This window comes from Salvelinus fontinalis, chromosome 28 (assembly GCF_029448725.1).
Source record: "Salvelinus fontinalis isolate EN_2023a chromosome 28, ASM2944872v1, whole genome shotgun sequence".
Taxonomy (NCBI): domain Eukaryota; kingdom Metazoa; phylum Chordata; class Actinopteri; order Salmoniformes; family Salmonidae; genus Salvelinus; species Salvelinus fontinalis.
Window position 1 is genome coordinate 38,362,741 of NC_074692.1, and position 10,724 is coordinate 38,373,464.

General features: G+C 41.9%; 1 long non-coding RNA gene across 1 annotated transcript; it reads left to right on the forward strand.

Annotated features, from left to right (window-relative positions):
- The first annotated feature begins 671 nt into the window (after positions 1 to 671).
- Positions 672 to 8,366, forward strand: LOC129826681 (uncharacterized). The gene is made up of 2 exons (XR_008755053.1): positions 672 to 1,273; positions 6,475 to 8,366. It is a non-coding gene; the product is annotated as an uncharacterized LOC129826681 (long non-coding RNA).
- Positions 8,367 to 10,724: the final 2,358 nt, after the last annotated feature.

A 10,724-nucleotide genomic window follows, 5' to 3' on the forward strand; every position in this document is an offset into this window, starting at 1 on the left:
ATCACCACCTTCCGGAGACACCTGAAACCCCACCTCTTTAAGGAATACCTAGGATAGGATAAGGTAATCCTTCTGACCCCCCCCCCCCCCCCCCTTAAAAGATTTAGATGCACTGTTGTAAAGTGGCTGTTCCACTGGATGTCATAAGGTGAATGCACCAATTTGTAAGTCGCTCTGGATAAGAGCGTCTGCTAAATGACTTAAATGTAAAATGTAAATGTACATGATGTAACGATGCCACGTAAAATTTTGCGCTACACGTGCAACACAGCATTCCTAACCTAGCCCACAACGTCTGTTGTGTGGATCGAGCAGTCAACAAGTCGAGCAGTCATTTGAAAGAGTAAGAAAATTTCAGTGAGACAACTCAAAGGTGAAATCCATTAACACCAAGATAATGGAATTCGTTGCCCTTGACAATCAACCGTTCTCTGTTGTGGGTGATGTTGGCTTTCGCCGACTGGTCGAGCACCAATACACACTACCAAGTGCGCTATTTTTCAGATAAAGCCCTACCGGAGTTACACAGTAATAGCATCACTGCTAAAAAAAATATATAATAATTATTATAAATAAATAACATTGCATCATGCCTGACATTTGGACCAGCAATATCAGCCCCATGATTAGATGCACTATTGTAAAGTGGCTGTTCCACTGGATGTCATAAGGTGAATGCACCAATTTGTAAGTCGCTCTGGATAAGAGCTAAATTACTTAAATGTTAAATGTTAATGATCATGCTGAGTCTGACAGCACAGTGGGTCGTCAAGGATTTGCTACTGAGGAAAGTCGTATTGCATGCTCGTGAATGTGCTGGTTCTCATACCGCTGCTGCCATTTCAATGGCATTTGAGAACATGTTTGAACATGTTTGAAAGTTGGAAACATGAACACACTAGCTAGCTCCATTCAATCAACTGACTTGAGAAATAAGCTCATCAACTGCGCCTGCAGCAGACGTGATACTCTCTGTCATGGTATTGAAATGCCTGCTCAACAAAGCGATTCGGTACCATTCTCTCTTTACTGTGTCGCCACCATGCTCAATGCTATGTACAAGGACCGCTACTTCGATGCAGACAAGAAACAGGGTTTATATGAAATGTTACATACACGGCTGAACAAGATGGAAACAGACACAGTGACAGTGCGCACCGAGGAAGAGAGGCCACGGACAGACAGAGTTAAAACTTCACTGGTTGACATGTATGATGAAATCCTTGTTAAAAATGAAATGACGGAACAAATGAACAACGAAACAGCACAGCAAGTAAGTGAAAGAAACAGGTGTTGATTATGTTTTACTGGTAATGGGAACATTCGTAAATGTCCCCCCAAAATAATTTTGGTCAGTGTGTGTGTGGGGGTGTGTGTGTAACGTTTATTTAACTAGGCAGACTGGTCGACTGTTAAGAACAAATTCTTACTTACCCCGGCCAAACCCAAACGACTCTGGGCCAATTGTGCACCGCCCTATGGAACTCCCAATCACGGCCAGATGTGATACAGCCTGGATTCAAACCAGGGACTTTAGTGATGCCTCATGCACTGAGATAAAGTGTCTTAGACCGCTGCGTCCATGTGTGAGTGTTAACAATTTAACTGTACTAGAATGCTTAAAAGGTCGGTAAAAAATGTTATATCGGTTATCGGTATCATTTTTTTTGCAAGGAAAATATTGGATATCGGTATCGCCCAAAAACGTAATATCGGTGCATCACTCCTTGTAATCATTAAGTACTGGGGAGTTTTTCACGAAAAAAAGAAAATGAATGGAGCTAAGCACAGGCAACATCCTGGAGGAAAACCTGGTTCAGTCTGCTTTCCACCAGACACTGGGAGATGAATTCCCTTTCAGCAGGACAAAAACACAAGCCCAAATTTACACTGGAGTTGCTTACTAAGAAGACAGTGAATGTTTCTGAATTGACTTAAATATACTTGAATATCGATGGCAAGACCTGAAAACAGTTTTCTAGCAATGATCAATAACCAATTTGACATCGCTTGAATAACTTTTTGAAGAATAATGGGCAAATGTTGTACAATGCAGGTGTGAAAGCTATTAGAGACTTACCCAGAAAGACTCACAGCTGTAATCACTGCCAAAGGTGATTCTAACAGTATTGACACAGGGGATTGAATACTTATCTAATCAAGATATATTAGTGTTTTTTGTTTTGTTTTTGTTTTTACACGTTTGAATTTTTCTTCCACTTTGACAGAGTATTTTGTGTATAGTGTAGACAAAACATTAGAATTACATCCATTTTAATCCAACTTTGTAACACAACTATTCCAAGATGGCGTAGCAGTGCAGACATGTTTTGTTCGTCCTCTCGTGTACTTTTGTATTTTTTCTTCTTTTTTGTATATATTTAAATTTTATTTTCAATCTCTTCTCCATGTTAGTTCAATTATACCTTCCGGTAACCTGCCTCACCCAATGTGATACGGAACCGCTATTGTTTTTAATTTTTAGACCTTATAGCAAGAACCACCTAGCCATCAGAAGCTAACCAGCTAATTAGCTACAAGCTATTTAGTCATTGTTAGCCACTGCTAGCGGCCTTTACCTTCTGCACAGATACCAGCCCTTTAAAAAAAAAATTTTTTTGCCTGGATAATACTCGCCAGCCTACCAGTAACGGACTGTCTCTCCACTACAACGCCGGATTCCTGCCGTAATCCCTGGACCATTACTCCTGATCTTCACAGCTAGCTAGCACCCACTGAGTTACCCAGTACCGAAGCTATCCCTGAGGCCCACCTCCCGGCCTACTCAGTTGTTCACCCGGACTCCACCCAAACACGGCTAGAACACACTACTCCACCGGATCCTTGCCGTAAGCTCTGGAACTTGGCACCAGATCACCGCTGCTACCGAGTGGCTATAGTGGCTAACTCCCCTGCCCCGAAGCTAGCACGAGTTAGCCGTGAGCCAGGCGCATCTCCCGGCTAGCAAACTAAATTACTACAACTACAATACCTCTTTCGCCATCTGGCTTGGATCCTTAGTCGACACGGCGTCCCGCCGCACCACCACGACTGGTCTGCCGACGAATACTCCATCTGCTGTGCCTTCAACCGGCCTACGTCGGACGTCGGAGCAGACGCTTCTACTAGCTCCGGGCTACTAACTTTAAACGCTGTGTCGCCCGCGTGCTAGCATAGTAGCGACTACTCCGCGGCTTCCCTGTTCCATCTATTGCTGCCCCCTGGACCCTATGAGCACTTGGCTACATAGATGATGCCTGCTGGAATGTCCATTAATCACGGTGGTCCATTCTGTTTATTTATCTGTGAATAGCCCACCCAATCTACCTACCTCATCCCTATACTGTTTTTATTTAATAAAATGTTCTGCTCTTTTGCACACCAGTATCTCTACTTGCACATCATCATCTGCTCATTTATCATTCCAATGTTAATCTGCTAAATTGTAATTATTTGCTCCTGTGGCCTATTTATTGCCAACCTCCTCATGCCTTTTGCACACACTGTATATAGACTTTCTTTTTTCTACTGTGTCATTGACTTGTTTATTGTGTTATTGGCTTGTTTATCTTTTACTCCATGTGTAACTCTGTGTTGTTGTCTGTGTCACAATACTTTGCTTTATCTTGGCCAGGTCGCAGTTGCAAATGAGAACTTGTTCTCAATTAGCCTACCTGGTTAAATAAAGGTGAAATAAAATAAATAAAAAACTAAATGTGGAAAAAGTCAAGCGGGATGAATTATTTTTGAAGGCACTGTAAGTGGGTTTGTCATTGTATGTTGTAGTGAGTGTGCCCCCTGGGCACAAACTGGTTAAATTAACATTGTTTCAATGTTATTTGTCAATGTATTGTGATGTGGAATCAATATGGAAAATACATCGGAGTTGAAAAACGTCATCAAAACTTTTGTTTTGAGGCTGAAATTTCAACCACAGGATTATGTCATCATGGTAACACATTTTCAACATAGACAAACCTTGTGTAAAATATGTTGAGTTTGTACCTTTGAAATATGGTCAGATCTTCAACTTTATATCCACCATCAGAAAAAACAATAGGCTGGGCAGCACCTCCTACTGGAGAGTTAATCTATTCTAGAGCTACCCATTTTGTCATGCCGGGTTTTAACCAAGCCCAGCCCTGCTTAGCTTTGTTGTCATTGAAATCTACCAACGTGCTATCATGAGAATGATTATTGAGAGATGTCTCAATAACTAAATAGATTCACTGTTGCTATTGAAGTTGTTCCAAAGTGTAGGTTAAACAGAGTAAATGAAATGTAACCATATATCAACCTGTGCATACAGACATAGTTACAGTTGAAGTCGGAAGTTTACATACACTTAGGTTGGAGTCATTAAAACTCGTTTTAAACCACTCCACAAATGTCTTGTTAACAAACTATAGTTTTGGCAAGTTGGTTAGGACATCTACTTTGTGCATGACTTAAGTATTTTTTCCAACAATTGTTTACAGACAGATTATTTAACTTATAACTTACTGTATCACAATTCCAGTAGGTCAGAATTTTACATACACTAAGTTGACTGTGCCTAAACAGCTTGGAAAATTTCAGAAAAATATGTCATGGCTTTAGAAGCTTATGATAGGCTTATTGACATAATTTGAATCAATTGGAGATGTACCTGTGGATGTATTTCAAGGCCTACCTTCAAACTCAGTGCCTCTTTGCTTGACATCATGGGGAAAGCTAAAGAAATCAGCCAAGACCTCAGATTTTTTTTTTAGACCTCCACAAGTCTGGTTCATCCTTGGGAGCAATTTCCAAATGCCTGAATGTGCCACGTTCATCTGTACAAACAATAGTACGCAAGTATAAACACCAAAGGACCAAGTAGCCGTCATATCGCTCAGGAAGGAGACACGTTCTGTCTCCTAGAAATTAACGTACTTTGGTGCGAAAAGTGCAAATCAATCCCATCTCGGTGTTCCTCAAGGTTCCGTTTTAGGACCACTATTGTTTTCACTATATATTTTACCTCTTGGGGATGTTATTCGAAAACATAATGTTAACTTTCACTGCTATGCGGATGACACACAGCTGTACATTTCAATGAAACATGGTGAAGCCCCAAAATTGCCCTCGCTAGAAGCCTGTGTTTCAGACATAAGGAAGTGGATGGCTGAAAACTTTCTACTTTTAAACTCGGACAAAACAGAGATGCTTGTTCTAGGTCCCAAGAAACAAAGAGATCTTCTGTTAAATCTGACAATTCATCTTGATGGTTGTAAAGTCGTCTCAAATAAAACTGTGAAGGACCTCGGCGTTACTCTTGACCCTGATCTCTCTTTTGACGAACATATCAAGACTGTTTCAAGGACAGCTTTTTTCCATCTATGTAACATTGCAAAAATCAGAAATTTTCTGTCCAAAAATGATGCAGAAAAATTAATCCATGCATTTGTTACTTCTAGGTTAGACTACTGCAATGCTCTACTTTCCGGCTACCCGGATAAAGCACTAAATAAACTTCAGTTAGTGCTAAATACGGCTGCTAGAATCCTGACTAGAACCAAGAAATTTGATCATATTACTCCAGTGCTAGCTTCCCTACACTGGCTTCCCGTTAAGGCAAGGGCTGATTTCAAGGTTTTACTGTTAACCTTTAAAGCGTTACATGGGCTTGCTCCTACCTATCTTTCCGAGTTGGTCCTGCCGTACATACCTACACGTACGCTACGGTCACAAGACGCAGGCCTCCTAATTGTCCCTAAAATTTCTAAGCAAACAGCTGGAGGCAGGGCTTTCTCCTATAGATCTCCATTTTTATGGAACAGTCTGCCTACCCATGTGAGAGACGCAGACTCAGTCTCAACCTTTAAGTCTTTACTGAAGACTTATCTCTTCAGTAGGTCATATGATTGAGTGTAGTCTGGCCCAGGAGTGTGAAGGTGAACGGAAAGGCTCTGGAGCAACGAACCGCCCTTGCTGTCTCTCCAGGGCCGGTTCCCCTCTCTCCACTGGGATTCTCTGCCTCTAACCCTGTTACTGGGGCTGAGTCACTGGCTTGCTGGTGCTCTTTCATGCCGTCCCTAGGAGGGGTGCGTCACTTGAGTGGGTTGAGTTACTGACGTGAACTTCCTGTCTGGGTTGGCGCCCCCCCTTGGTTGTGCTGTGATGGAGACCTTTGTGGGCTATACTCGGCCTTGTCTCAGGATTGTAAGTTGGTGGTTGAGGATATCCCTCTAGTGGTGTGGGGGCTGTGCTTTGGCAGAGTGGGTGGGGTTATATCCTTCCTGTTTGGCCCTGTCCGGGGGTTTCTTCGGATGGGGCCACAGTGTCTCCTGACCGCTCCTGTCTCAGCCTCCAGTATTTATGCTGCAGTAGTTTATGTGTCGGGGGGCTAGGGTCTGTTGGTTATACCTGGAATACTTCTCCTGTCTTATCCAGTGTCCTGTGTGAATTTAAGTTTGCTCTCTCTAATTCTCTCGTTCTCTCTTTCTCTCTGAGAACCTGAGCCCTAGGACCATACGTCAGGACTACCGGGCATGCTGACACCTTGCTGTCCCCAGTCCGCCCGGCCTTGCTGTTATTCCAGTTTCAACTGTTTCTGCCTGCGGTTACGAAACCCCTACCTGTCCCAGACCTGCTGTTTTCAACTCTTAATGATTGGCTATGAAAAGCCAACTGAGATTTATTCCTGATTATTATTTGACCATGCTTGTCATTTATGAACATTTTGAAAATCTTGGCTCTCTCTAATTTTCTCCTTCTCTCTTTCTCTCGGAGGACCTGAGCCCTAGGACCATACGTCGGGACTACCGGCCGTGGTGACTCCTTGCTGCCCCCAGTCCGCCTGGCCTTGCTGCTATTCCAGTTTCAACTCTTCTGCCTGCGGTTATGGAACCCCTACCTGTCCCAGACCTGCTGTTTTCAACTCTTAATGATCGGCTATGAAAAGCCAACTGAGATTTATTCCTGATTATTATTTGACCATGCTTGTCATTTATGAACATTTTGAAAATCTTGGCTCTCTCTAATTTTCTCCTTCTCTCTTTCTTTCTCTCGGAGGACCTGGGCCCTAGGACCATGCGTCGGGACTGCCGCCCGTGGTGACTCCTTGCTGTCCCCAGTCCGCCTGGCCTTGCTGCTATTCCAGTTTCAGCTGTTCTGCCTGCGGTTATGGAACCGCCACCTGTCCCAGACCTGTTGTTTTTCAACTCTTAATGATCAGCTATGAAAAGCCAACTGAAAATTATTCATGATTATTATTTGACCATGCTTGTCACTTATGAACATTTTTGAACATCTTGGCATAGTTCTGTTATAATCTCCACCCGGCACAGCCAGAAGAGGACTGGCCACCCCTCATAGCCTGGTTCCTCTCTAGGTTTCTTCCTAGGTTTTGGCCTTTCTAGGGAGTTTTTCCTAGCCACCGTGCTTCTACACCTGCATTCTAGCTGTTTGGGGTTTTAGGCTGGGTTTCTGTACAGCACTTCGAGATATTATCTGATGTACGAAGGGCTATATAAAATAAAATTGATTGATTGATTGAGAACAACAGCAAAGGACCTTGTGAAGACGCTGGAGGAAACAGGTACAAAAGTATATATATCCACAGTAAAACGAGTCCTATATCGACATTACCTGAAAGGCCGCTCAGCAAGGAAGAAGCCACTGCTCCAAAACCGCCATAAAAAAGCCAGACTATGGTTTGCAACTGCACATGGGGACAAAGCTCGTACTTTCTGGAAAAATGTCCTCTGGTCTGATGAAACAAAAATAGAACTGTTTGGCCATAATGACCATCATTATGTTTGGAGGAAAAAGGGGGCGGCTTGCAAGCCGAAGACACCATCCCAACCGTGAAGCACGGGGGTGGCAGCATCATGTTGTGGCGGTGCTTTGCTGCAGGAGGGACTGGTGCACTTCACAAAATAGATGTCATCATGAGGAAGGACAATTATGTGGATATATTGAAGCAACATCTCAAGACATCAGTCAGGAAGTTAAAGCTTGGTCGCAAATGGGTCTTCCAAATGGACAATGACCCAAAGCATACTTCCAAAGTTGTGGCAAAATGGCTTAAGGACAACAAAGTCAAGGTATTGGAGTGGCCATCACAAAGCCCTGACCTCAACCATATAGAACATTTGTGGGCAGAACTGTTAAAGCGTGTGCGAGCAAGGATGCCTACAAACCTGACTGAGTTACACCAGCTCTGTCAGGAGGAATGGGCCACAATTCACCCAATTTATTGTGGGAAGCTTGTGGAAGGCTACCTGAAATGTTTGACGCAAGTTAAACAATTTAAAGGCAATGCTACCAAATACTAATTGAGTGTATGTAAACTTCTGAACCACTGGGAATGTGATGAAAGAAATAAAATCTGAAATAAATCATTCTCTCTACTATTATTCTGACATTTCACATTCTTAAAATAAAGTGGTGATCGTAACTGACCTAAGACCGGGAATTTTTACTAGGATTAAATGTCAGGAATTGTGACAAACTGAGTTCAAATCCATTTGGCTAAGGTGTATGTAAACTTCCAACTTCAACTGTATTTATGGGGCGGCAGGTAACCTAGTGGTTAGAGCGTTGAAAGTAAAAAAAAAAATAACTGACTTGCGTAGTTAAATGAAGGTAAAATATAGTCATATATCATCAATTATAAACAGGGTGCTTCGAGCCCTTGGCTGAAAGCCATATACCACAGGTATGACAAAACCTTTCATTTTTACTGTTCTAATTACGTTTGTGACCAGTTTATAAAAGCAATAAGACACCTCGGCGGTTTGTGGTATTAGTTCAATATAAGGGCTGTATCCAGGCACTCCACATTGCGTTGTGTGTATGAACAGCCCTTAGCGGTGGTATATTGGACATATACCACACCCCCTCGTGCCTTATTGCTTAATTCTACTATTTAGGCATATAGCGTTTGTGAAGTCCTCAACAGCTATTGTTTTAAATTCCATCCAGGGTGCAATTAGAAAATAGACAATACATATAGGCCTAGAGTTTTAAGCTTTGGTTGATTTCAAACATAATCTTCAAGTAAAAAATGTATATTTTGGATTCACATCTCAATCTCATCCAAAATTCAAAGTTAAATAATAGGGCTAAATCAAATACAACTTTAAATGCACTTTAAATAAAGTTTGATTTGATTTAGTCTTATTCCTTAACTTTGATTTTTGGTAGAGATAGAAACTTGAATCCAAAATATCAATGATTAATTTGTAGACATACTGGATATTGAATTGTGTTTGGATGTCAACGCATTAATGCAACCAAATATAATTTGAAGGAGACTTATTCTGCTTGGATAGTTCCAACTGTGCCGCTGACTTAGTCTGGCTATAATTCCAGTTTGTCTACAAATTAATAATTGATACAGTATGTTGGATTTACATCTCTATCTCAACCAAACAAGTTAAAGAATAGATCAAATCAAACTTTAAATGCACTTAGTCCTACTCTTTAACTTTGGTTTTTGGGTAAGATGGATACGTGAATCCAACATATCAATTATTAATTAGTAGACAAACTGGAATTAAAGTCAGTGGCACAGAAGATGCATCTCCTACAAATGTTTTTATTCGGTTGCGTTGTTTTTTAAATGTATTTTTTATTTACTGAACAAAAACAATACTGACAGAAAAGATACAGAATTCAATAACCCCAGGCTCACTGCTTTAATTCAAGGTTTTGATTAAGCAATTATGTGGCTGTGTGAAATAGTGTGGAACAACTTTGAGGTCTCCCATGATTTTTGCTCTGAATTACATTGCATCTAATTATGTATCCCTGTCAGGTTTGTCTCTGTATGATATCAGCTATCCACTCTGTACACTACACCGGAATGGGTGGTGGCAGTAGTGTACATGTCAGAATGTGTGTGCAACTGGTCAACAGGAGTCAGGTGCAGGAGATCAGAGATGAGTGAACATGCACACTTTAATTGGAAGAAGCAAAAGTCGGACGCAACAGCGTCACAACACTCCAGCCAAAGGCAAAAGTGAAATAGCGCACTGGTCACATAAAATAATGACAATACAATACAATACAATAACAATACAATACCACGGGTTTTAAACAATACCCGGAAAAAAACAGCCTGACGTGTCACACAATAAATGTAACGAACAATTACACACACAGACATGGGGGGGAACAGAGGATAATATACACGTAGATTGATGAGGGAATGTAAACCAGGTGTGCGGGAAAACAAGACAAAACAAATGGAAAATGAAAGGTGGAGCGGCGATGGCTAGAAGACCGGTGACGACGACCGCAGAGCGCCGCCCGAACAAGGAGAGGAACCGACTTCGGCGGAAGTCGTGTCAGTACACTACACTGGACTGGATGGTGGTAGTAGTGTACACTACACTGGACTGGATGGTGGTAGTAGTGTACACTACACTGGACTGGATGGTGGTAGTAGTGTACACTACACTGGACTGGATGGTGGTAGTAGTGTACACTACACTGGACTGGATGGTGGTAGTAGTGTACACTACACTGGACTGGACTGTAATGGGGGTAACAGGGTTTCTGTTAGGAAAATGTGGAGCTGGAAAACATGACCAGGAAGATTTTAATTTACAGGCCATTTGAGGCATGTACCGGACCCATATGCATTGGGTTCGTAACCCATTAGGACATCCACACAAAATGCTCAGATTATGGACGTCCACACAAAATCACATTTAGATCATGGTAATTCATTTTAACATACCATGCAACTTCTG